The following is a 15181-nucleotide window of genomic DNA, read 5'->3' on the forward strand; positions in this document are numbered from 1 at the left end:
ATAAAGTAAACCCACACAGAGGTTTTCCTATCAAGAGACCTTTGCATGAAGCATTCATAAGTGTTTTACCGTGATTTTAGTTAGTAGGAGTTGGTCTAACTTTGTCAACCTCAAAGCAGACAGAGCCCCCCCCCCCATGAAATCTCTGGCACCCCCTAAGGTTGGGAACCAATGCCCTGAGGTATACTTTTCAATAGCCTTTTTTCTGAGTTATTTGGAGTGTTCTTTTGTCTCCAGGACTACTGATTAGCCAGTGGCTGGACCCTCCATGAGCATGTGTCTTTGTAATACATTTGCTTGAGACACATTCACTGCACTCAGGTGACCCTCATTTCAGCAGTTGATTGGACCTCTGTTGAAATAGATCAGTCACTTTAAAGAGGATGAATATTCATGCAGTCACTTATTTTACCTCACATATGTTTATCTAAATGAAATTACTTTGTACAAATCTGTTTTCACTTTGACATGAAACAGGTTTTTATTTGGTATTTTTTGTCAAAGAACAAATATTATTGTCCATGACTCATTTATAAAATCAGTAAAAGGGTGAAACATCCAAGGGGCTGAATACTTTTCACAGGCACTGTATCTGAGAATAACAAACAACACATTTGCATCCACCTTTGAGGACCATGTAAGAACCTTGAAGGACATGCTAATGTGTCTAGAATTGAAATTTGCAAACAGCATCCAGTTGTGAAATGTGATGCTGCCATCATTTGCAGTCTTGATGTGAACAAGCTCACTGAATGCTCTGAACAATCACCGTCCTAACCCACAAATTCTCCAACTAAAGGTCTGGTAAAGGTAATTTTAGGGACTAGCAGATATTGCAAGGCCTAGTCCTATTTCTAACTTTTACCCCTGCCACTCGATTTTGTGTGCATTTATTGCCCCTTGAAGACAGATTGGTATGGATTGGTTGGGAAGTGAAATCTTCCCAGAGGAAATGAGACAACCTTTCAAGGTTCGGATTCAGTAGTCATCCATATCAATTGAAAAAAAAACAAAAAAACTTTGAAATCAAAATAATCAAAATGCATTGAACCAACATGTAATTCTGAATAAAGTTGTTGCTGTGATTTTTCAAATCTTGATGACGATTCTCCAGGCATTCTGGGAGATTTCCTACATTTGATTCCGGGTGCATCTCTGGGAATCTCGGTTTGAAAGGCCATGTTCCCCACACACTTCACACTAACCTCCCATTCCAGCAAGAATTGGGAAATTTTGCCTCTAGATGTGAACATGCAAAAAGCAGCAGTAGGGCTAATTGGTGGCGGCAGGGGGAGTATCAGCACTGCTGCCTGCTTACTTGCTTCCTAGAATGAAGCATTTCTGTTGTCACAACGAGCATTTTTGGATGACAGGATGGATACACATTTTAAATCATAATCCTGCTTTATCCTGGTTGACAGGTCACCATGATTGTGACTTGTAAATTACAGGCAGCTGTGCCCAAAAGCTCACCCTGTTACTCTAAATTACTCCTTGATTGTCAAGATGACCGTCAGGATGTGTTGAATCAACTTGCGCCTGACACCAACTTCTCAGGGAAAATGTTTGTAGGGTAGTACAATCATTTTCACATTTGCCTGCATGAATTCTAACTCATTCTTTACTTGAACAAATCAGAAGAGTCTTTCCTGCTTGTCATCAAAAAGAGGGCTTAAGGCACTTTGGTATGATGTCAAAGGTGTGTTTTTTAATAATTGTTTTACTTCATTACATTCTGAGAAAAGTACAGAGTATTACTCATGACGTGGCACTGATATTGCCCAGATGATGGCACATAGCCAACTGCACATCTACCTTTGGGTCTAGTTTACAGTTCATCACCTCTGCAGGCTAATGACAGAATTACAGGCATGATAAATTTTACAGCTCTTTATAAAGCTAATGATCTAACAATGAGCTTGCAAGAGGGTACAGTGTTGGGCCCTGCTGTTTCAATAAAAACAGTACGGCTTTGGCTTTTGAACTTGTGTTTTTATCAGAGGCTCTTGTGATGAAAAGTAAACGCAATCCTCCTCTGCTATCCCACTGGATGATTTTAGTGGCATGCACACTGATAAAGCTGTAGGGTTACCTACTGCTGGTAAAAGGGGCCAAACCAGGAAGAAGGGTCAAGGGGCATGCTTCCCAAAAATGTTTGTTTATCATGTATAGGCCTACAAGCTCATAGCAAATGGAACCCATTTATTTATCTTCTGTCTTTTTGCCTTAAACCTTCATTACACTTAATAGATACTAGTGACGTAGTGCAGGGCACATGCATTTATTGTTCATCCTCCACTGCTGTAATTCATTCTCATAGGATGGAAAAGGCAACAAAAAGTAATCTGAGTACACTAGCACATTGCTATTACTCCTACCACTGCTTAGGAACATGGAGTAGTTAATGTAAGATGCATAATCCTGCAGTAGTCAGTGAGGATTTTAACATTTTCTTTGGCTGTTTATCTCATCATCATGTCTGCTACCTGAGGTTAAGTGACAATGTGCAAAGAACAGAGGCCAATTTTAGATGAAAAAGAAAAGTTGGAAAGATGGTCTCACATTTTTTTATAGCACAGGTTGGATTTCTGTTGCAGATGGATCACTTAAAAAGTATGGAAACAAACCACATTTATAGTATTCCCACTTCTGCAGGCACCACTAAAGCACCATCAGCAACATACTCTTTACCAATCTGGAAGATCTAGGGCTTTTTAGAAAACATCCGGTGTTTAAGGTCTGTAAGCCACCCCTCGCTCTGCCTGTGGCTGGTGCTCAAGTACCTGCTCAAAAGCAGGAGAAAAACAGATTTTTTTTTTTTTTCCAAGTGTCATTGTAAATGGTAACAGCTTTATTACCTGCTAGTGATGGTTTGCTTAGATGAAAAAAAAAAAAAAAACTACAATGCATTAGTTGGCATGCAAAGCTAATGCATTAAGTTACTTGTTACAATAGTAATCTGACTGCTCTAATGTACTACTTTGCAGGGAATTGCCACCAACGCTAAAGACAAGACAATCACTTTGTATTAAGTAATCTATATGTCATTTATAAAACCAATCCTAAATGCTTTAATGATGCATTAGAAAATGGGTTCTGTTAAAGCATGGGTCAGGGTTACTAATGCTTTACTTAAGCTTTTATAATGCAGAAATTTAGCATTAAAAACTTTGCACAAAAAAAGGACATTTGTGTTTGTTAGATTAAGTCTTTGTTGTAACAATGCTTCTCAGCAAAAAAAAAAAAAAATATATATATATATATATGTTATACTGTTGGAAAGCTTGTTTATTTCCCTTTTAAATGGTGCCACATTTGTTAGGAACATGCATTTGTGAGATGAGCAACAAACCTGAATATTTGGGTGGTGCACATGAAAAACATCTTGTTTTGCTGTTGCTACTGACTCTTCTTTTGAGCTTCTGGTACCCCCAGGTGCTGACAGTCGGGTGCCAATCAGGCACCTGATTGTCAGCACCTGTGAGCACCTGTGGTCAGTAGGTGTCTGCTCCAAGAATCAGAATGCCACGTTTGACTGATCTGGATAGGACCTGTGCAATAGGGCGACTTCAAGCTGGTGATCCTTAAAAAACAATGTTGTGGTATTATTTGGAGTGAGCTTTACCATCTCAAAACTGAAGGCCAAGTTCCAAAAGGGGATGTCATAGACAGGCTGTAAAGTGACTGTCCCAAAAGATGACACCTCACCCTGTCAGCATTTACAGTAGGAGCCATCGGCTGTCTTCTACAGATTTGTTGTCAAGGTTGGAGGGCGATATGGCTGACAGCTATCTGCTCAGAACAGAACGCACCCAGCCAATATCCGGTCTCACTGAGCTGCCAGGAGGCCTGCCATGACTGGCCCACACCTTGCACTGGTGTTGGCAACACATGCACTGGAACCTGAACATGTGGAGGAACGTTATGTTCAGAGATGAGTCCAAATTCTGCCCACGTTAGTTAGATCATAGGGTCAACATGTGGAGATGACACGGGGAGCACTATGCTTTTATTTATTTATGAAGTTTATTTGATAGGGACAATGCAAATTACATAGTAAGACTTCAGCATGTTACAAACAAGCTAAAAGTAACTGATGTTTCACATATAGAGATTACAGCTTTTGCTAGTTTCCATCTCCTGTCCCTAGTTAGCCTTTTAGAAAATGAAAAAAGGTAAAAGCAGAGATATCAAGTTTGTATAGAAATTGCATAAAGACAGTTACAATTGATTTAAAAAGCAAAATTAAAAGACAAAATAGTAACATTTTACATCATAGTTACATAAAATTACAGCAAAACATGGAGTAGTTAAAAGTGCTCACATCTCTGATTTTGTTTGAGCCTCTCTAACATTTTTGTTAAAAGTAAAAATGCTGATCGCTGCAATGATAGAGTAACATCTTTTGGTGGGGGCAGTGTGATGGTGAGGGGTGGCAGCTCCCTCAATGGAAAAACGAGGCTTATCATCGTTGGAGGCAATCTCAGTGCAAAGAGATATAGAGATGAGATTCTGTAACCAATGGTAATCCCATATCTCTGCAGTCTGGGACCAAACTCTATCCTCCAAGATGACAACACTTGCTCCCACAGAGCGAGGTTTATCAGAGACTATCGCCAGAACTTGGGAGTGGAGAGGACGAAATGGCCTGCGAGCACTGGGTGTACCAGAGTGACCAACACAACCACATGGTTTACTTGCAATGAATGCTGGTTGAAGAATGAAGGGCCATCCCACAGCAGTGTGTGCTTACTTTTTGTGCTAAATTTTGATGTGTCTTTAATGCAGAACAATTAATCACATTTATTATATAAATTAGATCATATCAGTGTTTCACTATTACATCAATGAGGCATTTGTAGGTAAGTTCATGAATAACAGAAATGTATCAATAATCCTTTCTAGATGATGAGCTAAATATTTACTAATGCTTTATTAAAGCTTTATCAATATTTTAAAGTTATGAAATTACACTTTTGAAATGCTTCAGTACTCTGGATGCAGGAAAAAGTTTCCTTAAACATAGAAAAAGGAAAACTTGCATTTTAAATGATGTTACCTGCCTGCAAAGCATGAAAAACGCAAAATAAACTCCTCCTTGTCAGCATAGGAAAGAGTAGAAATATATGGATCATGTGCTCTCACTGAGTTGTCTCCTCTTTCTTTAGCCTCTATTTTGACTTATTTATCAAGGTCTTTAAGGTACAAGTCCTACGTTGTACACCACAACATTATGGGTGAAAAATGTCAAAATCTGACTCCAAGTCGGAGTTGAATTCAGACTGACAGTGACGAAGCCACAGCTGAGGTTGCAGAGGTTACCCAGGGGGTTGAGTTCCTGTGGAGATGCTGGCTGGTGATGCGTAGCTGCAGTGGCAGCACAGGTGAGTGCGCCTGGGTGTTCTGTGAAGTGTGACACACCTTTCTCCTGAGGCGATGTGGGGAAGATAGGAGAGAGGGGCGGTGAGGATGGAGTAGCGTCGCCTTCTGGCTTGTCACACACTGATGCACTGCTGTGCACAGTCAGAATGAGGGTCTCTCCTGGTTCATTTATGGGTTAAAGTGTGTCTAGCTGCATGAATTATTCATTATTTACCCTTGTCATAAAAGTGTTGCATACAAATCGGACTTCAAATAAAGAAAAAAAAGCATGCTTGTATAGCAGACAGAAAAGTTTAATCACAGAGAATAAATGGCGTCTTCTGGATTCTTCTCTGTTGAACTGAATTTCATCATTTTGTGAAATATCCCTCTTGTGGTTGCCAGTTAGCAAAATAGAAGCTCCTCCTGCCACACAGTCATCTGGATGAGACTTTATTGTGACAGTGAGGAGAGGTCTCAAGTGACTTCCTGTCCACTGATGTGTTTGCTGCGAGGATCATGAGTAACGGCGCTCAATTTCCATGTTTTGACATAAGAGGGGACATTTGATAAATAGTTGGAGGACCTGAGCACATAAATGAGGCATAAATAATGCATAAATTAAGTGCCATTTTATGGAGAGATGTCAGTGTGTTTCTCCAATAACGGGAAGATTAATGACCTGACTATGCAGGAGGAAATACTGCATAGGAGAGCGGCGGAAAGATCAAAGGGATGAGTCCACACTCTGACTGTTTTCAATCAATATACCCGTGTATTTACAGAGACTGGATGGATGATGCAAGCAAAGCAAACCTCAGCTGAAGTTTCTGGGAGGAAGAAAAAAACAGAGGCATTTCATTGGACAACTTACTGAGGAGAAAAAGCTCTCTTCCTCTCCAGTATCACTTGATGCTTTTGACAGTTTCAGGCCTGACAAAAGAAGTCCACTACATAAAGAAGTGATGTGTTTTCTCCCATCACCCCATGTTTTCTGGTGAAAGCTACACTGCAATATAAAGCAATAACAAAGGTAAACTGACCAGCAACATACCGGTACATTCTGCATCAGCATGAGGGGACATTTAAATGTGTAGTCTCTGCTTTAGAAACTATGAAGGATTTTCCAAGCATTTTCATTGCAACTGATTCAACAATGTCATCACCCTGCTCGGAATACAAATGAGACAGTAGAACTGGCAGTACAGACTTTAGCTTTGTTGTGCACTTGTGTTGCCAGCATTAGTCTTAAACAAAAGGTAGTTCAAAGGCAAAAAGTGAGGACTAGATGCAACCCAGCAATGCCAGAAACAGTGTGGCATTCTGCCTCGCAGCCAAAGTGCACAAGTTGCAAACAGCAGGATGATGGAAAGCAAAGCCTTTGGAGAGACACATCCTTTAATCTGAGTACAGGACAAATTTAATCCCACAGAAGATCTTCCTTGTTTTGAGAACTTTTTTTATATTTTTGTAACAATTCAATAAAGATAACATTTTCTCACAAAAAAGAGAGTTTACAGTAAGGACCACCAGGGCTGCCCGTAAGCGGGGCCCAGCCAAACAGGGGTCCCTGGGAGGTCAGGTAAATCATAGTTCATCGAACAGGAAATCTTTGATAACCATACTTTATATTCAACCTGAATCAGTCTTATAAGAGCAGCAAAAGTGTTTTTTTTCTTTATTTGTACAGTATAGTGTTAAAACAGAATAACTTGTCTCTTGATTATGTTAACAAATTGGTTGAAGTTGAAGAGAAAAGTTGAAAAGTTGTAGTTTTCTGTGGCAGTCACTGACCAGACTGATGACATTAAGCCCTGGTTCAACTAAATTTCTCAGGATGCCATGCTCAGGTTGCTCCTTTTATCACATCACTGAAAGTTTCAAAGCCTTTGTTGCTCAGTTAGTAGAGTATCAGACTTTTAATCTGAGGGTCCAGAGTTCAGGTCCCTGTTTAAGTGATAATTCAGTATTTCCATCAGTCTTCAGACCACTTGGTTGAAGCAACTGACTGTGGACCTGGTAATGGTACCTTTATAGAGACTACAAAGGGGCAGAGAAACCTGTTAAAACTTGTTGTAGTTTTCTGTGGAAGCTATTGATTCGATAAAGCCCCCTTTCAACTAAATTCATCTGGACCTAATGCTCAGTCTCATTCTATTTTCCCAGTGACAGTACATGTAATGCCTGGGTAGCTCAGTCGGTAGAGCATCAGACTTTTAATCTGAGGGTCCAGGGTTCAAGTCCCTGTTCAGGCAATGATGCTGTAGTTTCATCAAACTTCAAGCCCTCAGGTGGGGTTTCTGCCTTTGTGTCCACATTTGGACATGATAATGGCAACTTAAAAAGACTGCTTGGCAGGGAAGTAAAACTTGTCTGTTGTAGCTTTCTGTGGAAGTCATTGCCAAGATTGATTCAATAAGGCCCCTCTGCATCTAATGCTCACTTTGGTCCTTTTATCACATCATGGATGGTCTTGTTTCCTGGGAAGCTCAGCACACACAAAGCACAGACTTCCTGCAAAAGGAGCTCCAACCAAATTCTGAGTGCATAAAGGAGCATTATTTTCCAGAAGGTCAACATTTCTGTATTATAAGTCATTTTTTTGACTGATGGAGATGGTGGACTTTTGTTTTTTTTTTTTTTTGTGAGCTGTATTTATCAAGATTAAAATAATTTACCTCTTGAAATATTTTCCTTCGCATGAAATGAATCAAGAATATAAAGAAGTTTTACTTCTTGAATTACATCACAGAAAGAAGATGAACTTTTTCATGATATTCTAACTTTTTTTAGATTCACCTGTATACAGGTATTAGACGGGACTAAAGTAAGAGGTTTAGAGGCTTGTTCGTATTCAGATTTCTGCTTCCCCTTCAAAACTAGCTCCTTATATCACTTTCGAGTGGGCTTTCTATGGCGTTATCGGTTCCTTCAGTTACTGTAGATTTCTTGCCATCAGGCCACCGACGTCTCACATGTCCGTATCACCTACCTGTAGTTCAGTATCATTCGCTCTTTGACACGGAGATGCATGTCTGTGCAGCTCTGAAGGTGGAAAGACTGTCACTCATACTAATGTCAGCAGACAGCTTTGTGTGTGTCTCTTAGCCATTTCCTGTGAGCTAGGGCATTCAGACATCGGCAGCTGTCCGCTCTGGTTTCCGTCCCCAGAGCTCAGAGAGGACCTGACACTGTGCCTCCCTGACACAGAAACCTCCAGCACCCTTGGGCCCAAGAACCAAAAAAATAAGGGGATATTACCAGTAGAAGGTCATAAAAAACATCACTGCCATCACTCAGAGCTGATCTAATGTTCGCTGTGGCATAACTGATGACTGATGTAATTGACATTGCATAACTAATCTTACATATTCCACAGAGGCTGATGATAGTTTCCCAGCAGATGAGCAAAAGACTTTAGAAAGTCTGAACACCAGAAAAGGTGACCCACGGCTCATCTAATCTAAATAGGGGGAATGGCACTTAAAATTCATGGGGACAATCTTTGCAGTCTTGTTCATTTGGAGTACTCCCTAATTCACCAAGGAGAAAGGGATAAAGGCAAATTGAAAATAATTGCGGTCATTATGGCAACATCTGTAATGTTCAATAAATGTAGGTCAAGGGCAAATATCATCTTTAGAGAAGAACAGCCATCTTTCCATATTAAGTTTAAGATGTCAGGGCATATTTTGGACTGACTTACCAGTGTAATGCATTCCAGGTTTCATCATTTATGAGGTAAGCCATATTCCCAGTTTGTAAATCTTTGCATTTTTATGAGAGGCATTCAAATGCAAGAACATTTTTCATGGATTACAACAAAATATGAGGACTTCAGAATTCTCACAGCAAACACTCTGTTTAAATATAAAAATAGATTTATTCTCCCAGTTGTAAATGTTACCTTTCTGCCTTTTTATACTGATCAATATTCAGCTTACCAAGTGACCTGCCAAGTAACTGGGTCACTCCTTTTATTTTTTTACCCACAAGAAATGTTTGCCTCTCTGTCTTACAGCCAAAAACTAAAAGAAGTAAGAAGAAAAACAGTCCAAGCAGCAGTAACACCCTGCAAAACAGGCTGTTTTGCTTCTGAAAATGCATGTGCACCAAAACACATAAGAATCTGGGAATATAAGAAGGTGAAAACACAACCCCTTTTGGTTATCTAAGACAAAGTAGAGAAACACCATCATTGCAATGCCTTGCACAGAAAAGACAGATTGTTGCAAGAAGATTGATCCTTTGCAGTGATACCAAATGGAATAAATCACCTCCTCTTTAACATTTATTCATCATTTTTGGCAGTCATTTTAATAAACCTGTATGTACTGCAACTTTTCTGCAGTACATACATGTTATTTAAAGTTATTTTAAATGCAGTGCCAATGAAAAGTATTCATGCCTTGGATGTTTCCCCTCTGTTGATTTTACAAACCAATCATGGTAAATTTAACAGCACTTCTTTGACAAAAACGAACCTCTTTAATGTAAGCAGGAAAAGAGATAATCTTATTCAGTATGCAAGAGAACCACAGTCTGACGGAGCTTGAGCAGTTTTTGCAAAGAAAAAATGCCACATGTCAGATCCCAGATGTTTTTCACTTTGACATCCACAACGTTTTTAGTTTTGTTTGTCAAAAAAGGCAAATCATATTGACCATGATTGATTTATAAATATCACATAAGGGTAAAGTGGTGAATACTTTTTATAGGCACTGTATTGTTAACTGTTCATATTTAATTGCAAATATAAAAGAGGGCTTTTTATGGTAGTGTGTCATTAATCAGTCTTTCTCTGAATGATCTTGTCTGCCTCTTTAAGTCCCGCAGCGTCATTTGTATTAATTTCGGTGTGTTTCATAATCAGATAAAAACTCCATTCAGTAGCTTTATGTTAGAAAAACTTTCCTCCACTTGAAGCTCTTGCGCCAGTCAGACGCTCACCCAATGACATTCCTGCCTGAAAACCACTTTAAAACATTAAAAAGTTATTTAGGACCACTCACTGCCCTCTGTACTGTGCAGCAGACAGTGGGAAAAGAATGGTCACTTAAGAATCAGACACAAAGGCAAAGGCCATATCATTCTATCAAGCAGACAGACAGCTGCTTTTACAAAAGGATGACGGTGTCAGATTTGTGACAGGAAAAAAGGCACATTGGTCTGTAATGTCATTCTGTAGCCAAAGCCTTCAACCACTTTAACAAGGAGTACTGCTCACAGCTTTTTAACATTGTCGCTGTCAAACATGTCAGCATGAGCTGAAACAGAACATTTGTGAACACAGCCAGAGAGGTTCTTGTTCTATACGTACTGTAATGGTAGCAGCAAAGCTGAAAAGAAGGAAAAATGTGCAAGTATGTAGTCATCCCTTAATGAGCTAACATGTAAATGCTTCTTAAATGAGTTCAACATGTTTGATACAGCATGAAAACAGCTTAGAGGGTTCTTATAATCTCACACTGAATATGTGATTTTAACACACTAAGACCCTCTGAAACCTCAGAGACTTCTGCGGCTTTTCGAGCATTTGCAACCGATCCTGCTCATTTAAAACTAAAATGTAAGTAACATCCTGATATTGCTCTGCCCTAATCTCTCCCCTCTAAACTTGAGGCTTTTTGCAGTTTATTTGTGAACTTGATGTTTACAGCGTTTTGCACTATTAAGAGTGTAAATTGGTGCAGCTGTTTCAATTCCCTGTGCGATAAAGAGCTCATTTTCACTGCTGTGAGTGTCATCACACTATTGAGAATGGCACTTGGAAAGAACTGAGCCGCTACGGCAAGCAGATAGAGGACAATGTATTGTTTTGACAAACTCAATTCTGGGATGGACAATGGTCAATCCAGTTTCTATTCAGTCGAGATTACTGCAATAATGGGCTTTCTAATAGTATATGTTGTTATGAGATAAACTAAGGTTAATGAGATATTAATGATCTGTTTAACGTACAGTTTATACAGCACAATAGAATACACAAAGCCCCATTTCCTCTAAATTACATTTATAAGGATAAGTAATGTTACAGAATAATCACAGCCTGACTATACTGACTTATTATGGCAGTGATTTTGTGTATCATTCCACAAGGAAATGAAGTAATATAGATAGTGTATTATAGGATTGCCTTTTTATTAGACACACAGTCAATGCATTCAAAATCAACATTGTGTATTGCATTTGGTATTATTTCCCTATTGAATTGACAGAAAATTAATCACAAAATCAGAATTGAAATGTGCATTTGTATACTGTTTTTAAGCTTCTCCTTGAGGGGGATGTTTAAACAGTCCTCCTGTGCTGCAATTTTTGTGTAAACCAAAGTCCACAGCATGTACCTCTTTGCAGCCCTGTAGCACATCTCCATCTGTGTTCAACATCCAGACTTTGCACTCCTGCTTGCTATAACATTGTTGAAGTACAGACCCACAGCCTGCCAATTGCCCTGCTGACCTCTGGTGGTCACGTTTTCTTTGAATGCAGGATACTAAAAATTGGAACCGGCCTGTTCTGCACCACTGTATAGTCTACGTGTTTGAGCAGGGAAGTGTTCTCTTGCAATACACAAATAAAAGAGGTTAATTTCAGCAGCATCAGGTCTTGTTCAATGTGTGGTGCAAGCAGCTAAACTTGACAGCACAACACAGTATACTGATATATTGATATACAGCCAGTGTTAGCTTTTGAAAGGGCAACGTTACACCAGATTTTTAAGGAAACAAGGTTTCTATGATGTCGCACTTGAAACAACCTTTTTTGTGCAGCAAATTAGCATGTGAATGTTAATTCTGCAAGACAGGGATGAATGTAAAAAGGAATTCAACCCCTTAAAATTTGTTCAAGTTACTCAAAGTTATAATGAATCTTCCATTCATGAGAAATGTACATTTAAAAAAGATTACAACTCAAGATAACACTTGTAGAAAATCGCTCTCTTATATTCTCTATTACAGTGCTAACCAAAGTGCCGTCCAGAGCCCCCTGGTGGGCCCCAGAGGTTTAAGTCTCAGAGGTAACAAAACACAGCCAGAAGCTTGAACTTATGCCAAATTTATTTGCATTTATTTTCTCTAATGTATGCAACCAGTGTTACAGTTAAACTGGTGTTACATCAAGTGGTGCTGCCCCTTTGACCATTCTACTATGCCACTCTTCTGATTCCTGATTTCAAGTGTTTTCTGAGACATTAATGCTACTTGTGAAGAGTTTGCTAGGCAACGATGTACATTTACAGTGATAAATACTACAAAAGGAAATGTAAGTGTCTTTGCAGTTACCTGATCAAATTAAATAAATGGCAGAGGCTCATTAATTGTACTTTGTGACCCCACAAACACTATCAAACTAATGTTAATGGGCCTTAAAGCAATGCATTTGCACTGAAATTTCCTGTTTTTGAAACAAACAAAAAATAAATAAATAAAAGGCTAATTATTGAGTCTCATGTTATAATTGAACAAAGGTTTTGGTGGGCCCTGGAAGATTTTCAGGTCTCAAGTTTGTCCGTAGCACACTGAAGTTTGGGAAAGACTGCTCTCATAGTCTATCCCAGCTGTCCAGGGGAATAGGTAACCTGACATGACAGATTGATTTGTTTCACACATCCATCTGGAAAACCTCCCATAGACGGTGTTTGGGAAAAGGCAGAGCCTTTGAAAAAAAACTCAGAGGGGGATTGGATGAACAGCTTGCTGCTGTGTTACATCTGTCTGTTCTGTCATCTTTACGGGCCAATCAGAGCAACAAAAGAAGTGACAATTAGTCTCTCAGAGGTCAGGAGAAGGGCAAGAACACAGAGAGAAAACAACTCAATGCTGTTCTTTGTTCTTTTAACGAAGAAACACCATCAAGTTCTAATAAACTGCCGCTAAAGCAGTGCCCACGCTAATATCTTCTGCCTTAATTGCACTAGCCTCTTGTCGCTGCTGGCTTACGTTGCGACTCTGCTGTGCCCAGAAGTACTGCTTCTTACTCCTCAAACAACGCTGATTGGTCCTGTTCCTCTCTTCCAGGGAGCAATCTGTTCAGATGGGAGCTTTGCCAGATGGATTCGCCAGTGGGAAACACAGAAACGTTGGAATCCATCTGCTTTGCAAGGACAGGGAATATGCAGACAAGGCAGACCTTATTTTTAATACCTTTTCCAGAGATATTAAAAATAACAAAACACAAAACAAAAAGAACAAACAAACAAACAAACAAAACTTGCAATTTGCATCAGTTCAAAATGATTAATATTGGTAAAGGTATTGCACTGGATCTTGCATTACTGGAAAATCTTTGTAACTTGATTATTATTGTTACTGAATCCATATACGTATGTCTCCTATGTGTCTATATGTTGCCATGTATGTTCATATTCTCTGGATCTAGGAGCTGAGGTCTGCCTCCATGTCAACCAGAAGTAAATGGTCTATGTCTTGAAGCAAAGCATTCTGAACATAAACCATGCCTGCAAAAAGTTCATTCCCCAAAAGTAAATAAATAACACTGACACTGAAGAAAAATTAATATCCGGTACCATTGATCGAAACAGTCCTTACCATTAATCATAATACCAAAGTATATATAAATAGTGCATATATATATATATATATATATATATATATATATATATATATATATATATATATACAGTGCTTAACAAATTTATTAGTCCATCCTAACCTTAACCAAAGTAAGGTTTATGCCACAGCTGCCCTAAATTAACAGCATTGGTAATTACTAAAACCATTTTCTATGTTTCTGCAATGGTTAATACACCAATATGTAGAAGCTCTTTAACCCAAATGATATCTCTATGGCTAAAATATAAGTATTATTGTTATCCATGAATTTTCAAATTTACTGATTTTTCAAAAAACTTAAAAAATAGCTAAGCACATTAATATATCTTGAATAATATGTCAGAATTTAGTTATTTACTTGCATTCCTGAACAGAAAAATTAGGTTTTGTGGTTGTATGTTATGCTTGATTAGTTATTTTTTTCTAATACATATATTATTATTATCATTATTATTATTATTATTATTGTTGTTGTTGTCGTTGTTGTTGTTGTTATTATTATTATCATTATTATTATTATTATTATTATTATTGTTGTTGTCGTTGTTGTTGTTATTATTATTATTATTATTATTATTATTATTATTATTATTATTATTATTTAAATTCAAGCTGAGTAACTTTATTTACTAATATACAGCTGGTAAGTTGTTCTTAGAAAAAAAAAAACAGATTATTTAGAAAAAAAGAAAGGTGAAATTACAGGACAGAACAGAAAACCCCTCCCCTTGGCTTGACCCAGTGATGTCAGCAATGACATCACCAACAGCATAAAAGTAAGGAAGTGCTGCTCTAGCACCTTTCCAACAGGAGTCCACCATGATGGGACTGAACAGAGGAACACACAACAAAGTATGAAGCAACATTTTAACATACAACTTCACAAAGGCAAGTAAGAAAACTAAAGTGGATGTTTTACAAGCTTTTTAGACACCATGACTAAATTATAAAAAAACAGCTTAATGCTCAGAGGGTTAAGGGGCAAATGGTTCATGCTTTCAGTCCTTTTAGCCTGGGATAAACATAATCCTGGAACTATTGACATTTTGGAGTAACTGTAGTCTCTTGCTGGGTATGAACTGTGGCAGCTGAGTTGGTGTTGATCCTTAGGCAACACACCTACACTGTTTCAGTGGTATGTGAATGTTTATGAATAGCATTAGTTAATACTGATAGCCCTTTACATTGCATCCTCTGCCATCAGTGTGTGATTCATTTGTCATACCTGCGTAGGACATCTGTGC

At 38.5% G+C, this 15181-nt stretch overlaps 1 non-coding gene across 1 annotated transcript; it reads left to right on the forward strand.

Moving 5' to 3' along the window:
- Positions 1 to 7543: 7543 nt before the first annotated feature.
- trnak-uuu lies at positions 7544 to 7616 on the forward strand. Its single transcript has one exon. It is a non-coding gene; the product is annotated as a tRNA-Lys (tRNA).
- The last annotated feature ends 7565 nt before the right edge of the window (positions 7617 to 15181 follow it).

This window comes from Cheilinus undulatus, linkage group 17, assembly GCF_018320785.1.
Source record: "Cheilinus undulatus linkage group 17, ASM1832078v1, whole genome shotgun sequence".
NCBI classification, from domain to species: domain Eukaryota; kingdom Metazoa; phylum Chordata; class Actinopteri; order Labriformes; family Labridae; genus Cheilinus; species Cheilinus undulatus.